This window comes from Bos javanicus, chromosome 1, assembly GCF_032452875.1.
Source record: "Bos javanicus breed banteng chromosome 1, ARS-OSU_banteng_1.0, whole genome shotgun sequence".
NCBI lineage: Eukaryota > Metazoa > Chordata > Mammalia > Artiodactyla > Bovidae > Bos > Bos javanicus.
In genome coordinates this window covers 85666105-85687550 of record NC_083868.1, presented here as the reverse complement: position 1 = coordinate 85687550, position 21446 = coordinate 85666105, and the positions used below count along the sequence as shown (strand labels likewise).

The window sequence follows — 21446 nt, the reverse complement described above, 5'->3', positions numbered from 1 at the left end:
ACTGTCTTCACACCATAATCCAAACATACTAGTCTGGACTTCATTTTCCCAGTATAATGATTTTGGTCATGGATAATTTGTAGTGGAGGTCTCCATGCTGGAATTGGGTCTCATTTCAGGATAAAAGATTTATATAAGAACAGCAAGATGATGGTCAAAATAATCTTTCAAAAGTCAGGAGATAACCTTATCTCAAGAGAAAAATACTGTCCAGTGACCACACATTCTAAAATAAAAGCCTTGCTACTGGTGTGACTTTTCTATCAGGGAAACTGTAAAAATATGATAAAATAGAAGCTATTACTAGAGTTCAGGGAAAATTGAAGGTATTTTATTTAAATATTGCTCTTTCCCCCAGTGTGCTCCTTGTTGTTTTTTTGCATGATATAATTTCATGGTATTTTGATAGAATTTTGTACCTAAAAGAAATCTTAATATGTATTATTGACCTGAAAGTTCAGAGGCAACATTACCAAATAGCAAGCAATGTCTGAGTTAAATTTTATTATTTATGACAAAGGCATCTCTATCTTGTCTGGACATGTTAGTCAGTTGTGCTTAAAGTGCAGTCCTCAGTCCTTTATAGGCTGTGTTTATTTCTTCACGTCAGTTTCCTGTTCTTTTAGAAACCTTAAATCTAAATAACTGTGGGGTTTTTTCCCTACTTGAATGAAAGTTGCTTTCTTTTCTTCCTCCTTCTATATGGTTGCACAAGTTCCCTTCTAGGTTCATGAACCTATGACTGCTTAGTGAAGTTGAATATAATTCTTAATGGATGCTCATGTATTACTTTGAATATCCAAAGACACTTATGGAAAAAGACCTGATCATATGTACTACCGTATCTTGCAGGGGCCACTTGTTCTCATACAGTCTATTTTGCTGAGCACTGCAGTGCCTACAGTACTCTATTAAAGCTGGTGATTTGGGCAGGAACAGACTCACAGCCTTAGGCAACAAACTTCCAGTTATTGGAGTGAGGGCGGAAAGGATGGTGGGGAGAAGTAGACTGGGAGTTTGGGACTGATTCCTATATTTAAAACAAATGATCAACAAGGACCTACTGTATAGCACAGGGAACTCTGCTCAATACTCTGTAATAACCTAAATGGGAAAAGAATTTGAAAAAGAATAGATACATGTATTTGTATAACTGAATCGCTTTGCTGTACACCTGAAACTAACACAACATTGTTAATCTACTCCAATATAAAATAAAATTAAAAAATTAAAATAAAGCTGGTGATTTGGGGATAAAGTGACAGACTGACAGATATGATACATAGGTGGATAGATGGATAGATGGATGGATGGTCAGGAGGTGAAAATATATATATATAAAATATATATATATGCACGTTAATATATACTTTGATCTCTTCCTGATGAGGTCAAAGGTTTAAACTATTTTCTTTCCAAGGCCTTTGGATCACAGACATCATCTATCTTGCTGCAGTAATGTTTCTTCAGCAGCCTATCCAACACTGTTCTTTTATGAATGGCATATAGGGATCTTCTGAAAAAGTGCAAGAGTTTCAGCCAATGCAGGTTATCATCCATGAAGATCTTTCCAGGCTACAGTTATTTGCATGATTGCTGAATCTTACATTTCTTCTCCCTCAGAGCAGAGGTAGACTGACCAAATAAGATAATATAATTCCTGGTCTTCTTTCTGAAATGAGTTAAATAATATTTTCCTATGTCATATTTTGAAAATTATTTAAGGAATAAATGGGTATTTTAAAATAAATATTGATGGTTAATTTTTAAAGGAATTTATCATGTGCAATCCAAAAACTGAGCAAATGAATGATCTGTAAAAATGGATTTCTTTTTCTGTGTAAAAATTTTGTAAGCATTCAAGCATTCTTTTTAAAAGAAAATCTAAAATCAAGAGGTAGCACTATGAAAGACTTACATGCATACATATTCTGACAAACACCCCCCTACTAGATTAGAACAAATCATTTTACCTCTACTTTCTCTCTGAAAAATAGGCATAATCTTAGCCTCTGACATGAAAGTTTTTCAAAGTGACAATCAGGATATGCCAGCTAATATGCACATTGGCATTAGGTGGGTTGTGGTTTGCCTTTCTCAGAGATGGGATATCAACTCATCCTGCATAAAGAATATTTAGGAAAAAAAAAGAATATTTAGGATGACATTAGATACCGAAAGACAAGGATAGAATAAAGACATGGCCATTTTCACAATAATCTAGTATTTATGTCTAAAATTAATTTCTAAGTTGTGACCATCCACATGAGTAATATCGCCAATTAGAAGTCTCTTTGGTGTGTGTTGTTATAGAGGAACTGTAAGATACATGCAAAACATATTCATCCAACAATAATTCCAACAGAAAGTATCATATAAGGCTGAACAATGAGAATAGTTTGGCCATTAAAGAGAGATTGAAAGACCAAAATCTATCTCAATTTAAGATAGTTTATACCAATGATATTAAGTAAAGACCTTTCCTGAGAATACTATGGAAGCAGCAAGTCAGAAAAACATGTTGATATTCATCCTACCCATCTGGAAAAAAATAGGTATTATGAATACAACACTATGCAGGTCAAGAAGCAACACTTAGAACTGCACATGGAAAACTGGTTCAAAATGAGCAGTGGAATATGTTAGGCTGTATATTGTCACCTTGCTTATTTAACTTATATGCAGAGCATATCATGCAAAATGCTGGACTGGATGAAGCACAAGCTGGTATCAAGACTGCTGAGAGAAATATCAATAACCTCAGATATGCAGATGACACCACCCTTATGGCAGAAAGTGAAGAGGAACTAAAGAGCCTCTTGATGAAAATGAAAGAGGAGAGTGAAAAGTTTGGCTTAAAACTCAACGTTCAAAAAACAAAGATCATGGCATCCGGTTCCATCACTTCATGGGAAATAGATGGGGAAACAATGGAAACAGTGACAGACTATTTTCTTGGGTTCCAAAATCACTGCAGATGGTGACTGCAGTCATGAAATTAAAAGACGCTTGCTCCTTGGAAGAAAAGCTATGGCCAACCTAGACAGCATATTAAAAAGCAGAGACATTACTGTACCAACAAAGGTCCATACAGTCAAAGGTATGGTTTTTCCAGTAGTCATGTATGGATGTGAGAGTTGGACTATAAAGAAAGCTGAGCACTGAAGAATGATGCTTCTGAACTGTGGTGTTGGAGAAGACTCTTGAGAGTCCCTTGGACTGCAAGGAGATCCAACCAGTCAATCCTAAAGGAAATCAGTCCTGAATACTCATTGGAAGGACTGATGCTGAAACTGAAGCTCCAGTACTTTGGCCAAGTGATGCAAAGAACTGACTCATTGGAAAAGACCCTGATGCTGGGAAAGACTTAAGGCAGGAGGAGAAGGGGATGACAGAGGATGAGATGGTTGGATGGCATCACTGACTCAATGGACATGAGTGTGAACAAGCTGCGGGAGTTGGTGATGGACAGGGAAGCCTGGTGTGCTGCATCCCATGGGGTCTCAAAGAGTCAGACATGACTGAGCAACTGAACTGAATGAATACAACAGCAGAAATTGGACACCCCAATTTAACAGACTTGTGTGATAGGGATCTTTGGAGTGTTCTGGTAGTGAGAAAATATGGGCCTGACATTTGAGGAACAGCTACAATAAACAAGCACTTTGAAGAAGACTTTGATCATATGAATTCAGTAACTGCTTAAAATATTCCTCACACAATAGTTTTATTCCCGTTTCAAGTTGAGAAACTGACTTTCAGACAAGCTGACTTTCTTAAGCTGATAAATACCAAGATGTGTGAAGGATGTGTTCTTTTGGTTATATTTGGTATATTCTAGGAGTCGGACACGACTGAGCGACTTCACGTTCACTTTTCACTTTCCTGCATTGGAGAAGGAAATGGCAACCCACTCCAGTGTTCTTGTCTGGAGAATCTCAGGGACAGGGGAGCCTGGTGGGCTGCCGTCTATGGGGTTGCACAGAGTCGGACACAACTGAAGAGACTTAGCAGCAGCAGCAGAAGCTGTACAAGACAACAGAGACAGAACATTGTCATCAAATAATTTGCAAGTTGGTGAGGTATATATAGACATACATACAAATGTGACAACACTACGATAAAAAGAAAAGAATGAGAAACACAAAACTCAGAAGAATGGTTACTCGTTTCTAAGGAAAGACAGGAATTATGGAAGGACACTTTCACTTTTTAAGTAGAGGGTACATGGGTTTTTTAAATTATTATTATATATATCATTTATGCATACAAAACAATATGAATTTCCTGTCTGTATGTATAAAATAAAGAGCTTCATGTTTTAAAAAGCATAATTACAAGTAGCTAATGGGAATACCAGACCACCTGACCTGCCTCTTGAGAAACCTGTATGCAGGTCAGGAAGCAACAGTTAGAACTGGACATGCAACAACAGACTGGTTCCAAACAGGAAAAGGAGTACGTCAAGGCTGTATATTGTCACCCTGCTTATTTAACTTATATGCAGAGTACATCATAAGAAACACTGGGATGGAGGAAGCACAAGCTAGAATCAAGATTGCTGGGAGAAATGTCAATAACCTCAGATATGCAGATGACACCACCCTTATGGCAGAAAGTGAAGAGGAACTAAAGAGCCTCTTGATGAAAGTGGAAGAGGAAAGTGAAAAAGTTGGCTTAAAAACTCAACATTCAGAAAACTAAGATCACAGCATCCCATCCCATCACTTCATGGGAAATAGATAGGGAAACAGTGGCTGACACAACTGAGCAACTGAACTGAACCTATATGTGATTTACAGGTATTATACCTATCTGTGGAAAAGCCCAAAATAAAATTTACATATCAATAAGATGGAAAGTTATCTGAGAGAAAATCATTTTTGGGTCCATATATAACAGATGGGTACAGTGTCAGAATGAGCCATTTGATAACTGACAAAAACTAACAAATGCTTACATGCAATTAAGCTTTTTATCCTCAAATCACTTCAGGGGTATTATTTATTTGTGACAACTCTTAGTACCACAAGGTAAGAATATGAGAAAATAATGGCTAATACAATAGCCTTCTTCAGTTCAGTTTAGTCGCTCAGTCATGTCCAACTCTTTGCGACACCATGGACTGCAGCACGCCAGGCCTCCCTGTCCATCACCAACTCCAGGAGTTTACTCAAACTCATGTCCATTGAGTCTGTGATGCCATCCAACCATCTCATCCTCTGTCATCCCCTTCTCCTCCTGCCTTCAATCTTTCCCAGCATCAGGGTCTTTTCAAATGAGCCAGCTCTTCGCATCAGGTGGCCAAAGTATTAAGAGTTTCAGCTTCAACATCAGTTCTTCCAATGAACATTCAGGAATGATTTCCTTTAGGATGGACTGGTTGGATCTCCTTGCAGTCCAAGGGACCCTCAAGAGTCTTCCAACACCACAGTTCAAAAATATCAATTCTTTGGCACTCAGCCTTCTTTATAGTCCAACTCTCACATCCATACATGACTACTGGAAAAACCATAGCCTTGAGTAGATGGACCTTTGTTGACAAAGTAATGTCTCTGCTTTTTAATATGCTGTCGAGGTTGGTCATAACTTTTCTTCCAAGGAATAAGTGTCTTTTTATGTCATGGCTGCAATCACCATCTGCAGTGATTTGGGAGCCCCCCAAAATAAAGTCTGACACTGTTTCCACTGTTTCTCCATCTATTTGCCATGAAGTGATGGGACTGGATGCCGTGATCTTTGTTTTCAGAATGTTGAGTTTTAAGCCAACTTTTTCACTTTCCTCTTCCACTTTCATCAAGAGGCTCTTTAGTTCCTCTTCACTTTCTGCCATAAGGGTGGTGTCATCTGCATATCTGAGGTTATTGACATTTCTCCCAGCAATCTTGATTCCAGCTTGTGCTTCTTCCAGCCCAGTGTTTCTCATGATGTACTCTGTGTATAAGTTAAATAGGCAAGATAGACAATATACATTCTCGATGTACTCCTTTTCCTATTTGGAACCAGTCTGTTGTTCCATGTCAAGTTCTAACTGTTGCTTCCTGACCTGTATACAGATTTCTCAAGAGGTAGATCAGGTGGTCTGGTATTCCCATCTCTTTCAGAATTTCCCACAGTTTGTTGTGATCCACACAGTCAAAGGCTTTGGCATGGTCAATAAAGCAGAAATAGCCTTCTTAATAATCTGAAATATTTACCAGCTACACTGTAAATCCACATGTTCCTTAAATATCACAGGGCCTTGTACACAACAGACACACAAATCAGGGCTTTATTTAAAATTACTAACATAAATATACTTAGCATGGGCTAGGTAATTTTCATACATTATTTTCCTCACAGCCACCCTGAAAGATAGGTGACTGTTTCTCACTGCAGTATACAGAAAGTGTGGCTCAGAGAGAGTCAGTATTTTGCCCAAGGTCACAGGAGTAGTATACAGCAAGAAAAGTATTTGAACCCAGATCTGTTCCCCCATACAATCACAGGTAATATTAATCCTTAAAACCACCCTGTAAGATACATTCTATTGTGCTCTGCAAAGTCTCTTCAGTCATATCCAACTCTTTGCGACCCTGCAGCCCACCAGGGTCCTCTGTCCATGGGATTCTCCAGGCAAGAATACTGGAGTGGGTTGCCATTCTCTTCTTCCGGGGTCAAATCTGCATCTCTTCCATTCACTGCTTTGGCAGGCAGATTCTTTACCATCTGAGCTACCTGGGAAGCCCATCCTAAATTTACAGATAAGGAAATTGAGGCATGAAGGGACTGTCATATGTCCACAGTCACACACTTGACTCGGACTCAGAGAGACTTAACTGGGAGGGAGACTGGACTAGATCTCACGTCCTCAGGTCTAGGTTCATGGCCACCACTGTGGTGGAAGAGAAGGACACCATCTCATACACGAACTTTCCCAAGGCAAACCAGGAAGAACCCTCACTGTAAATAACCTTATTTCTGGATTTAAGGGGCTTAAAACTGGCAAAAATGCCCCCTGCCCTTTGGCCTCCTAAGATCTGTCCTAAGAGTGGACAGAATCTCCCAGGTCGCCCAGAAGACCAAAATCCACAGAAATACAGACTTAACATTTGAGTTCAGTGTCACGTTAAACTGGAGCAAGACAAGAATCCCCCCAAAGCTCTCTTTATTTCTCCTCCTCCTTCTCACAACCAGGCTTCTGACATCAAAGTTTACCATTAAAGCATCGTTAATAGAAATATTACTGTATATATTTTCACTAGAGAGAAGAATGTCATGGAAATTTTTCATGATAGGTGTTTACCGTAGGTTTGACATGCATTATGTTAGCGCATTCTGCTCTCCTTCTATAATTTTTCTATGCAACTTATTTATGTGCATATTTAAATGGTGTGCCACTTAATTGAAATTATAGTGTGTTTAAGCCAGATCTGACACTCACTGGCAGTTGCTATTAAGGAATATTTGGAACCTATGAACAGGTCATTTTCCAAATAGTACAGATATAACCATGTTACCTAGCAGAATGTTTCAGGAAATCAAATAACTGATATTGCTAACCTAAGTAGCCCATTCATTGCAGGCAGGATTATGTCTTATTAACCTTTACAGTCCACAACCCCAGATCCACATATGACCTAACAGTGGTACCACTAACTTCTTCTCATATAAAGACTGCGTACAAACCCAAGGATCTGGGAAATAACTTTAAAAAAAATTTGTTCAATCATTGGAGTACTTCTTTAAAAATGTAAGTATTTGTACTGCATACAAAAAACAGTATTTTTATTCAGTTTTCTTTAGATTTCATCCGGATATTTATTATAAACAGTCTGTGACAAAGAAAACAAATCCAAGCTATCACAGGAAGAAGGTCCTTGATAGGGCAACAGTCCAAATAGTTCAAGGAACTAACAAAAACACCAAATAGCCTCTAATTTTAGTTGTGAATTTAGAAAGGCTGAATTTTATAATAAGCAACAGATTTTCTTCTCCCCTCCTTTATGTTTCCTACTACACATATCTACTTTAGTTCTCAGGTACTTAGTCACTCTGTGTCTGCTTCTCATCTGTCAAACAGGATACTACTACTACCTTCTCTCTGGGTTGTTGTATTAAATGAGGTAAAGCAGTTAAATGCACATATCAGATACCTGCATGTGATAAGTGCTGTATTTTAGATAATATATTATTTATAATTATTGTTCTATTATTATTATTCCATGATTGTTATACACTATAACTTATGATAGCTTTTAAAAAGTAAATTAACATTTGTGGTACCTCTATGAATATAAAAAATAAATTATGAACATAATGAAATGAAAATTGGTATATGATCAAAGATCACTTTGATGATAATACTCATAAAAATTATACAATGGAGCCACTCTTGAAATGTCCTTTATTTTTCTACAGACTAGATTACATGACATCCTAATGTGTTCTGCAAAGAAACTTCAACCCTGTATCAAAGGTGTCTATAATGCAAGTTTCACTATAAGAAATATATGACAACCTTGATCTCTTTAAGATTTGGCTTTCCCCTGTAACTTTTGCTTGTGAATTAGAAATCAAGTAAATAGGTAAGTGATCAGTATGTTTTAACTATGAGGGATGCAAAAGGGGAAAGGAATTAATATTTTTTTAGCACTTTCTAAGTGCCAGAGAGTCTGCTATGTGTTTTACATTGGTCATTACTTCATTTAATCCCCATAACTGTTCCCCTGAGATAGATATTATCCCTACTTTAACAAATGTGGACATTGTTTCTCAGAGACTTCTTTTTTTTTTTTTTTTGATATGATTAGTCAACTAATAAGGGATGGATCAGAGTTTAGAACCTAGATCTCTCAAGCCTATTCTCCATATACTGTAAAATGTTTGAGAAACTGCTTTTTAAATTGAAGTATAATTGATGTACAATACCATACTAATTTTAGGTGCACCTCATAGTAATTCAATATTTATATATTTTTTCTTTTTTAATTGAAATGTAATTGCTTTACAATGCTGTGTTAGTTTCTGCTGTACAACAAAGGGAACCAGCTATATGTATACATATCATATGTCCCCTCCCTCCGGGCCCTCCTCCCACTCACCTCACCCATGCAGGTCATCACAGAGTACTCAGGTGAACGCCCTGTGTTTCACAGCAGCTTCCCACTAGCTATCCATTTACACGCGATAGTGTATACGTGTCAATCCTGCTCTCCCAGTTCATCCCACCCTTCTCTCCCTCTGCAATGTCCACATCTCTTCTCTACATCTATGTCTCTATTTCTGCCCTGCACATTGATTCATCTTTACCATTTTTCTAGACTCCATATATATGCGTTAATATAAGACATTTGTTTTTCTGACTTACTTCACTCTGTATGACAGACCCTAGGTCCACCCACATGACTACAAATGAGCCCATTTTTATGGCCAAGAAATATTCCATTGTAATGTTTATATACATTTTGAAATGATCATCACAGTAAGTCCAGTAACAACCTGTCACAGTACAAGACTGTTACAATCCTATTTTTTCCTATTCTGTACATTACATCCCCATGACTTATTTTATAAATGCAATTCTGTATCTTTTAGTCCCCTTTTTTGCACCCCCAACTCCCTCTCCTCTGGCAACTACCAGTTTGTTTCTGTATCTATGAGTCTGTTTCTGCTTTGTTTTGCTGGTTCTCTTGTTTTTTAGATTTCATATGTAAGTGAAATCATATGGTAATTGTCTTTCTCTGACTTATTCACTTAAGCATAATGCCCTCAAGTTCCATCTATGTTGTTGCAAATGGCAAGATTCAGTTCTTTTTTATGGGCTTCCCTACTCAAACAGTAAAGAATTTGCCTGCAATGCAGGAGACCCAGCTTTGATCCCCGGCTCAGGAAGATCCCCTGGAGAAAGAAATGGCAACTCACTCCAATATTCTTGCCTGGAAAACTCCACGGACAGAGGAGTCTGGCAGGGTACAGTCCGTGGGATCACAGAGAGTCGGAGTTCTTTTTTATAGCTGATAATATTGCATTGTGTGTGTATATATATACATATATATGCCACATCTTCTTTATCCATTCATCCACTGATGGACACTTCGGTTGTTTCCACATTTGGGTTGTAAATAATGTTGCAATGAACACAGGAGTGCATATACCTTTTCCAGTTAGTGTTTTTGTTTTATTTGAATAAATAGTCAAAAGTGGAATTGTTGGATCATATTTTTAATTTTTTGAAAAACCTCCATACAGTTTCCCACTGTATGGAAAGTGGCGGTACATGTCCACCAACAGTACACAAGGGTCCCCTTTTTTCCACATCCTCACTGAGTAACTACCTTTGACTGACTACTGTTTTATAGAACCAGATAACTTATTTCTCAAAATTATCTGAGAATCACCTTTAGAATAGCACATTGTGACCTTCTGGGAAATGCTAACAATTTTTTTTTTCTTTTGCTGACTCTAATTAGGATATTTCTCTTTAATTTTGGGGAATCCTGGCAACAAATTTCTACAAAGAATTTCTGTAGCAGCTTAGAAACTTCTCCATAAACATTTCATTTGATATTCTCATATTTTACATTAGTGTAAGTGTTCTATACACCCCAGGGAAGTGAGCTGCCAGTCAATGTCCCACAGGGGGATTTATGAAATGAAATCCTGCATATGTTGTTTGTTTCTTTTCAGCCCAGACTGCATGAATTATTTGAACTAAATGGGGGTGGGGGGGATGAGTGAAGGGGTACAGGAAGCTAATACAGAGCTCTGTACCCCCATGGATGATAAATAAATACTTATGGCCTGAATGACAGACTACTTATTACAAAAGTCTAAAACTTTTTATTTTGAGATACTGGTTTTATGTAACTCCTGCAGATTTGTTTAAAAAAAAAAAAAAAAAACAATTTACCCCAATTATCATCACCATCCTTTCTAAGTAAAAGCCAGACTCGGCTCCTTGAACTGCTCTCCTCCCTCCTGCCAGGAGAGGGACTGCATGTAAGATCCAGGTGCTTTATTCTGACCAGGTTTACCTTCTGAGACAGAAGAAGGGTTAGTCTCAGGATTTGGAAGGAGCTAGACTGATGGGGAAAGCACCATGCTGTCATGGTTAACACTTGATCTTTTAAGGGCCTGAAAGTGAATGTGTAGTTGCTCAGTTGTGTTCAACTCTTTTCGACCCCATGGACTGTAGCCTACCACGCTCCTCTGTCCATGGAATGCTTCAGGCAAGAATACTGGAGTGGGCTGCCATTCCCTTCTCCAGGGGATCTTCCTGATCCAGGGATCAAATCCGGGTCTCCTGCATTGCAGGCAGATTCTTTACCATCTGAGCCACTTTAATGAATCTGAAGAGGCCAGATCCATGGAATTCTCCAGGCCAGAATACTGGAGTGGGTAGCTGTTCCCCTCTCCAGGGAATCTTCCCAACCCAGGGATTGAACCCAGGTCTCCTGCATTGCAGGTAGATTCTTTACCATCTGAGTCACTTGGGAAGCCCAAGAATACTGGAGTGAGTAGCCTATCCCTTCTCCAGGGAATCTTCCCCTGTCAGCAATCAAACCGGGGTCTCCTGCATTGCAGAATTCTTTGCCAGCTGAGCAACCAGGGAAGCCTGAGTTTTACTCAAAGTTTTTCTACTTTCTAATTGTTTGGCTTGGGCAAGATTACTACCCAGAGACTCCAGTTTCTCATCTCTCATATAGGGGAAATATCATGAGCATTAAATGAGATGCAATTTTTAAGACACCTGGTACATAGTAAGCATATCATTTACTAAATACTAGCAACCTTTGTTTTCATTTTTCAGGAGGCAGTAACACAAAATAGTATCATGCCCTGAATACACACTATTAGATATTGGGAGATTTTACAGGATTAATTGCCACTTAAAGCCCTTTTATTTTTTTTTTCTAAACTGTAGTTATCACTGAACAACCCAGCAGAACTCCTTGTTCACTTAGTGGCTGTACATACAGTCTGACTGAAAACTAACATCCTCTTCTTCAGTAACCTTCTTCTCCAGGAATCTATATAGTACTATAGTCCTCAGATTATCTCACTAATTACTTAAATCCTATTGTCTGAATATAAGTTGTCAAATCATCTACTTGTTGATATAGAGTAATATAAAACATAAATATATTGTCAAAAGGGTTTATCTTCACCAGATAAATTTATATACATATATAATATATTTATTCTATATGTCTAGGGACTCAGCTGGAATCAAGTAGGGTTATTATCATTCTCAAGCCTGTGAGTGAAAGTTGCTCAGTCATGTCCCACTCTTTGCAACCCCATGGACTATACAGTCCATAGAATTCTCCAGGCCAGAATACTGGAGTAGGTATTCTTCTCCAGGGGATCTTCCCAAGCCAGAGATCAAACCCAGGTCTCCCGCGTTGCAGGCAGATTCTTAACCAGATGAGCCACAAGGGAAGCCCATTCTTAAAAAGCCTGTACTACCTGGAATTAATGTGGAAGCTATCCATTTTCAAAAACTAGGCAAAATGAAATATTCTATGGTCATGCTACTGCATTATTTTTGATACAGTGGTACATGTTTTAATCTGCAGAAAGCTAAACTTAAACAGTGGGATGTGCTTCTTTACAATTATAGATACTGTTTCATCCAGAGACGCAGACTGAGCTTTTCTACTTACTTTTGTTTTAGTAAGTTTTAGAAAAACTTACTAAACTTACTGTGTATATATGTGAGTGTATGTGTACAGTATTTGCCTGACCAGTTACACTTCAAGTATAAAAATTAAGGAGCTTTCCTGGTGGCTCAGTGGTAAAGAAGCTACCTGCCAATGCAGGAGACATAATTTTGATCCCTGGTCTGGGAAAATCCCAAATGCCATGGAGCAATTATGCCCACGTGCCACAACTATTGAGCCTGTGCTCTAGAGCTGGGGAGCTATGACTACTGAAGCCCGTGTGCCCTGGAGACCATGCTACACAAGAGAAGACACAATAAAATTAGAGAGTAGCCCCCTGCTTACAACTAGAGAAAAGCCTGCACAGCAGTGAAGACCTAGTACAGCCAAAATTAAATAAATAAATAAAATTATTTTTAAAAACTCAAAATTTCTGTCATTCATCCCAATATTTCAATTTAGGGAGCTCCTTACTTCTATATTTAACTAGATCACCATTTTCCAGTGTGGAGACATCAGTGTATGTAGCTAAAAATGTATTTCAGTATTTATTTATTTTAGTATGCTTTCAGAAATTTAACTAAAATACTAAATTATGATATAAAATTTCCTTTTTCAATAAAATTACTAACATAAAAAGAGGTAATTTAAAGTATTAAGGAAATAATATTATAGGATTTAATATGGAAATATCAAATATTACAGAGGTAGGGCTTTCCTGGTGGCTCAGTAGTAAAGAATCCATCTGTCCGTGCAGGAGACATGGTTTTGATCCCTGGTCCAGGAGGATCCCACATCCGGTGGAGCACTGAACCCATGTACCACAACTACTGAGCCTGTGGTTCTAGAGCCCCAGGAGCCACAACTAGCGAGCCCATGTGTCACAACTGCAAAGCCTGCGCATCTGAGAGCCTATGCTCTGCAACAAGTGAAGCACCAAAATGAGAGGCCCACGTATCACGACTAGAGCATAGTCCCTGCTTGCTTCAACCAGAGAAAAGCCTGCACAGCAGTGAACACCCAGCACAGCCAAAAATAAATAAAAATTTTTTAAAAGTTACAGAGGTAGTATTTAAAAGAAGTTCAGAAAATAACTGCTCTAAATAACTCATTGAAAGCATCTTCTTACATGTTAATATTAAGTTATTTTGTCATATGGTTTTACAGAGTATTTTGAGTGGTAAATACCTGATAGTTTAAAGAAACCAGGTTGTATCATTCGGTAATCAGAGACTCTTGCCTGACTAAATTAGCAGAAGAATGTGGTATGTAATTTTCTATCACTCCTTACTATAAAATAAATCCCAAATAAAGCAAAGATCTAAGGGGGAAAAATGACAGAAGGGAGCAACATAGGATGAGATAGTTGGATATCACCAACTCAATGGACATGAGTTTGAGTCAACTCTGGGAGATAGTCAAGGACAGGGAAGCCTGGCATATTGCAGTTCATGGGGTCACAAAGAGTCAGACACAACTTAGTGACTGAACAACAATAATAATCTTGGAGCAGAACAGATCTTTCAAAGCATGATTTAAATTTCAGAAGACTTCAAAGATCTAAGAATTTGACCATTAATTTTTAAAAAATTTCTCCATTGCAAAGTAAGTAAATAATAAATAAAATCAAAAAACAAAATAGAAAACTTATTTGCAGCATATGACAGACAAAAGCTAATTTCCATAACATAGTATAAGTCTTACAATACACACACACACACACACAAAGAAAGACAACTAAAGGATAACAGAAAATCTAAGGTCATGAAACTAGTAAACATAAATGGCTTTTAAACATACTAGAATGTACTTAAATTTCTCATAATACAAGAAATACAACATAAAACCAGACATTCCTTTTACCTGCTTCGTAAGAATTTTAAAAGTTTGATAGATATGTGTATATATTCATATAGATATATGGCATATGTATATATGTATATGAATCTAAGCCTCTGCACCAGAATTAGCAAGCCCACGCTGTAGAGACAGCAAACAGCAACCACTGAGCCCACACGCTCCAGAGCCCAGTGTTCCACACCAAGAGAAGCCCCAACCACTGCAACTAGAGAAGGCGCACATGCAGCACGGAGGACCTAGTGCAGCCTGAATTAATTAATTTTTAAAAATTATCTATTGTGCTTTATAAAATTTTAGTTTTTGTAAGTTCAAAAATAAAATCTGAGGCTAGCTGGTATTTTAGTCGGTTCCTTTAAATTTGTGTGGACTGGATGAAAAATAAAGAAAACTAATAAAATATTAGACTATTTTGTGTATGCAATAAAAATACCAGGTTTTTAAAAAGAATTTAGAAGCCTGAGTAATTTTTTTCAGTCATTTCCAGGACTCTTGGATTTGTACGCAGAGTCTTCTTACAATGCTAACAGTCTGTTTATTTAAGTCTGCATTAAATGCTAAATCCCAGGGCCCCATATCAACGCAAGCATTACTGGAGCAAGTGACCAAGGGAGAGAGTGGTAAGACATGAACTGGGAGATAGAGCCAGAGGTCAGGTCTTTTTGGGCCTTAGAGCCTACATAAAATATTTGGACTTTAAGTTTACCATGCAGTGACTGAAGGCTTTTATTTTTAAGCATGTCATTTCTGATGTTGATCTGATATGAATTTTTAAATCACAGAAGTCTATAATGGCCATTTTCTAACGATATATATGAGCCATGCCATGTAGGGCCACCCAAGACAGAAGGGTCATGGTGGACAGTTCTGACAAAATGTGGTCCACTGCAGAAGGGAATGGCAAACCATTTCAGTATTCTTGCCTTGAGAACCCCATGAACATTATGAAATGGCAAAAAGACAGGACACTTAAAGATGAACTCCCCAGGTTGGTTGGTGCCCAATATGCTACCGGAGATCAGTGGAGAAATAACTCCAGAAAGAATGAAGAGAGGGAGCCAAAGCAACACCACCACCCAGCTGTGGATGCGGCTGGTGATGGAAGTAAAGTCCGATGCTGTAAAGAGCAATATTGCATAGGAACCTGGAATGTTAGGTCCATGAATCAAGGCAAATTGGAAGTGGTCAAATAGGAAATGGCAAGAGTGAACAATGACATTTTAGGAATCAGCAAACTAAAATGGACTGAAATGGGTGGATTTAACTCAGACGACCATTATGTCTACTACTGTAGGCAAGAATACCTTAGAGGAAGTGGAGTAGCCATCATAATCAACAAGAGTCCAAAATGCAGTACTTGGATTCAATCTCAAAACCAACAGAATGATCTCTATTTGTTTGTAAGGCAAACCATTAAATAACACAGTAATCCAAGTCTATGCCCCGACCAGTAATGCTGAAGAAGCTGAAGTTGAATGGTTCTATGAAGATCTACAAGACCTTCCAGAACTAACACCCAAAAAAGATGTCCTCTTCGTTATAGGGGACTGGAATGCAAAAGTAGGAAGTCAAGAAATACCTAAAGTAACAGGCAAATTTGGCCTTGGAGTACAGAATGAAGCAGGGCAGAGGCTAATAAGAGTTTTGCCAAGAGAACACACTGGTCATAGCAAACACCCTCTTCCAACAACACAAGAGAAGACTCTACACATGGACATCGCCAGATGGTCAATACCAAAATCAGATGGATTATATTCTTTGCAGCCAAAGATGGAGAAGCTCTACACAGTCAGCAAAAACAAGATCAGGAGCTGACTGTGGCTCAGAGCATGAACTCCTTATTGCCAAATTCAGACTTAAATTGAAGACAGTAAGGAAAACCACTAGACCATTCAGATATGACCTAAATCAAATCCCTTACGATTATACAATGGAAGTGACAAAGAGATTCAAGGGATTAGATCTGATAGAGTGCCTGAAGAACTATGGATAGAGGTTCATGACACTGTACAGGAGGCAGTGATCAAGACCATCCCTAAGAAAAAGAAATGCAAAAAGGCAAAATGGCTATCTGAGGAGGCCTTACAAATAACTGTAAAAAGAAGAGAAGTGAAAGGCAAAAGAGAAAAGGAAAGATATATCCATTTGAATGCAGAGTTCCAAAGAACAGCAAGGAGAGATAAGAAAGCCTTACTCAGTAACCAATGCAAAGAAATAGAGGAAAATGATAGAATAGGAAAGACTAGAGATCTCTTCAAGAAAATTAGAGATACCAAGGGAACATTTCATGCAAAGATGGGCACAATAAAGGACAGAAATGATATGGACCTAAAAGAAGCAGAAGATATTAAGAGGTGGCAAGAATACACAGAAGAACTATACAAAAGATCTTCACGACCCAGATAATCACGATGGTGTGATCACTCACCTAGAGCCAGACATCCTGAAGGCAAAGTCAAGTGGGCCTTAGGAAGCATCACTATGAACAAAGCTAGTGGAGGGATGGAATTCCAGCTGAGCTATTTCAATTCCTAAAAGATGATGTTGTGAAAGTACCAATTGAGTGCTGGCACACTCAATGTGCCAGCAAATCTGGAAAACTCAGCAGTGGCCACAGGACTGGAAAAGGTGAGTTTCCATTCCAATCCCAAAGAAAGTCAATGCCAAGGAACGTTCAAACTACCGCACAATTGCACTCATCTCACACACTAGCAAAGCAATGCTCAAAATTCTGCAAGCAAGGCTTCAACAGTACGTGAACCAAGAACTTCCAGATGTTCAAGCTATATTTAGAAAGAGCAGAGGAACCAGAGATCAAATTGCCAACATCTGCTGGATCATCAAAAAAGCAAAAAAGGTCCAGAAAAGCATCTACCTCTGCTTTATTGACTATGCCAAAGCCTTTGAATGTGTGGATCACCACAAACTGTTGAAAATTCTGAGAGAGATGGGAATACCAGACCACCTGACCTGCCTCCTGAGAAATCTGCATTCAGGTCAAGAAGCAACAGTTAGAACTGGACATGGAACAACAGACTGGTTCCATATAGGAAGAGTACATCAAGGCTGTATATTGTCACCCTGCTTATTTAACTTCTATGCAGAGTACATCATGAGAATTGCTGGACTGGATGAAGCACAAGCTGGAATCAAGATTGCCAGGGGGACATATCGGTAACCTCAGATATGCAGATGACACCACCCTTATGGCAGAAAGTGAAGAGGAACTAAAAAGCCTCTTGATGAAAGTAAAAGAGGAGAGTGAAAAAGTTGGCTTAAACTCAATATTCAGAAAATTAAGATCATGGCATCTGGTCCCATCACTTCATGGCAAATAGATGGGGAAACAATGGAAATAGTGGCTGACTTTATTTTGGGGGGGGGCTCCCCTCCCAAATCACTGCAGATGGTGACTGCAGCCATGAAGTTAAAAGATGCTTGCTCCTTGGAAGAAAAGCTATGACAAACCTAGACAGTATATTAAAAAGCAGAGACATTACTTTGCCAACAAAAGCCCATCTAGTCAAAGGTATGGTTTTTCCAGTAGTCATGTGTGGATGTGAGAGTTGAACTATAGAGAAAGCTGAGTTCTGAAGAATTGATGCTTTTGAACTGTGGTGCTGGAGAGGACTCTTGAGAGTCTCTTGGACTGCAAGGAGATCACATCAGTTCAATCTAAATGAAATCAGTCCTGAATATTCACTGAAAGGACTGATGCTGAAGCTGCAACTCCAATACTTTGGCCACCTGATGTGAAGAACTAACTCATTTGAAAAGATCCTGATGCTGGGAAAGACTGAAGGTGGGAGGCGAAGGGGACAACAGAGGATAAGATGGTTGGATGGCATTACTGACTCAATGTACGGGAGTTTGAGTAGGCTCCAGAAGTTGGTGATGGACTGAGGCCTGGCATGCTGCAGTCCATGGAGTTGCAGAGTCAGACAGGACTGAGTGACTCAACTGAACTGATGGTATCTCTTATTCTTTATAGCAGAGAATATTTTGCTTTTTATAACACATCGTTTTAATTTTTTAGTGTGAAAGTAATTTATCCTTTTCTCACTGTAGAAAATTAAGAAAAATATTTAAAAAGAATAAATGCATCTGCAAATCTAACCCAGAGGTGGACAAATTATGGCCAGCAAGCCTATTTTTTGTAAATTAAGGTTTATTGGAACACAGCACCCCACCCCACCCCCCCATCTGTTGACTGTTAATTACGGCTGCTTTCCATACCACCACAGCACAGTCTAGTAGTTATGACAGAAACTCTATGGTCTACAAAACCTAAAATGTTTACATCAGCCAGCACTTTACAGAAAAGGTTTGATGACCTTTGTTCTAACCCTCTGAAACAATGTTAATATATTAACTACATTTTCAAAGGTATGTTCTAGACATATTTCTAAAGTGAGGATCAGACTATAAATACAACTATATATTTTGCTGAGCTCTCTTACCACTATACCATCAGCATTTGTGCATGTAATTAACATTCATTATGAAAGAGAGCCAGAGGCCAACATTTTTTAAGCTAGTATATATTGTACCTTTTAAATATGTCATCATCTATGTAAAGAATCCTTATTTATTCCCCTGTTTTCTGACATTTAGTTTTAATTTTTATTCCTAGATAATGCTGTGGTGAATAATTTTGTTAATACTTTTTTCATTTTTATTATTTCCTTTGACTAGGCTCCTTAAGGCAAAATTATCGAATCAAAGGGTATCAACATTTTTATGACCCCTGATAAATATACTGAGATTTTAAATCCTTGTTTGCCAAAACTCTAGGCCTCTGCCAAGATTGAATAACAACATATGGATAAACTAAACAATGGGGAGATTGCTTGTAGAAATCACTAATTTTTCATATTTTAAATATTTGTGAGGATATTTATAAATATAACTAATCTTTATTTTGGATAGAATATTGTTCTAAGTGATTTACATATAATAACTCATTTAGTCCCTACAACGACCCTTTGGGATAGGTTTTACTACCCCTATTTTAGAGGCACAGCGAAGATTAAAACCTAGATACTGTGACACCAGAGTTCTTGCATTTAACCACTTTGCTAAACAGTTGGAGTATTCATGCTTCTTGTTCATTTTTCTTTTCATATACACTATCATATTACTACTACTATTAAGAATTATGTTCTGTGTGAACCTTCTAGGAAGTGTGCTTTGACTCTAAAGATCTGTGACTTCAAAAAAGTTGGAAACCCATTTATCTCAAGGACTGTATCCTGTTGGCAATAGGATTATTAATTTACATTACATATTTCTCCTTCCATTCCTTTGGGTTTTCTGTATTTGTTCTCTCATTTTTTCATCTCTCAGTACTTTGTCTTGTTGACATTTATCTCCAAAGTTTAAAGTTTCCATGTCATGCTGTTATTGAAAATTTGTTTAGTATTACTCCTAATTACCACCATGAACACAGATGCAGGCAGAATCAGCTTCCAGAAACTCAAGGAAAATTTTATCTACTACAATTTTTTTAAAAGATAGATGCAGACACAACTTTGATGTTATAATTACTTCTTTTGGGTTTCCAGCTATTTTTAAAACAAATTTACACCATTTCATGCTTGTGTGAAACCTCAAGGATAATGTTCAAGAGTTCCTCCAATTATTTTTCCAAAGCATAAGGCCTACATCTTAATTGTTTTAATTAGCAAACCTATGAAAATTAATTAAAATTGGCATCATACTTCCAAAATTACATACCACTGAATACTGAACATAAAAATCTTAATTGAAACACTGCAAAGCTTGAAACCAACTTGTTTTAATTGTCTAATATGTTTGCTTGAGGAATAAAATAATGAAAACAGTGAGTAAAAAGATGATGCCTTTTTCAGGGAGTCTACAAGAAAGACCTTCTAAATTCGTGCTTCAAAAAGTAATAACGATGATGATGTGGCCAGTTTCTTTTTCACTCTACCAAGATACAGAATTTGCTTTCAGTAGAGGTGCCCACCCTGATGAGAGGGAAGCAATTCAGTTGCAGTGAGTCCCTGACAGCTTTGCATGGAGATGAAATGTGAGCAGCCTAAGGAAGTGGCATCAACTAGTGTCCAGGCAGAGAAAGGAAGGGAAAAGAAAGAGATGCAAATGGTCTGGCTGTCAGGAGAGTCAACTGTTGCTCCAGTAAGTGCCAGGAACTGGGTTAGAAGCCTTCCCAGAGGCTTTTTTTTTTTTTTCCCTGAAAAAGAACAGGCCAAATTGTGTTTTTATTAACCTCATTTTACAGCTAATGAAATCAGATTAAAAGGGATTAAGTAATCTGTGAAAAGCCATACAGAATGCACATGGCAGGACATGTTCTCTTCACCATTTGCTCCTTCTCCCTTGGTGGATCATGTCTCCCCTTCAAGCTCTAATCCTAATTCTATTCCTGCTATGACCACTACAAGGAGGGAGGCAGTTCATACATGACAAATCCACAGCTAACATCATACTCAACAGTGAAAAGCTGAAAGCCTTCCTTCTAAGATCAGGAACAAAACAAAGATGTCCACTCTGGCTACTTTTATTCTACATGGTTTTGGAAGTCCTAGCCACAGCAATCAGAGAAGAAAAGGAAATAAGAAAATAAAAGGAATCCAAATTGGAAAGGAAGAAGTAAAACTGTCATTGTGTGCAGATGACATGATACTATACATAGAAAATCTAACATTGCTATCAGAAAACTATTAGAGCTCATCAGTGAATTCAATAAAGAGGCAGGATACAAAGTCAATTTACAAAAACCTGTTTAATGTCTATATATTAATAATGCACTATAAGAAAGAGAAATTAAGGAAACAATCCACATACCGTTACATCAAAAAGAAGAAAATACCTAGGAATAAACCTACCCAAGAAAGCAAAAGAACTGTATTCCAAAAACTACTAGATGCTAATGAAAGAAATTAAAGATGACACAAACAGATG

General features: G+C 37.9%; 1 long non-coding RNA gene across 2 annotated transcripts in view; it reads right to left on the bottom strand.

The window, feature by feature from the left end:
• Positions 1-21446, bottom strand: part of LOC133246582 (uncharacterized) — a 185192-nt gene that overhangs the window by 64375 nt on the left and 99371 nt on the right. The window contains exon 3 of one of the 2 annotated variants that reach the window (XR_009736082.1): positions 3709-4026. The exons of the other annotated variant lie outside the window; for it this stretch is intronic. This is a non-coding gene — a long non-coding RNA (uncharacterized LOC133246582). Of the gene's footprint in view, positions 1-3708; positions 4027-21446 lie in introns of those variants that run through there. 2 annotated transcript variants of the gene reach the window in all.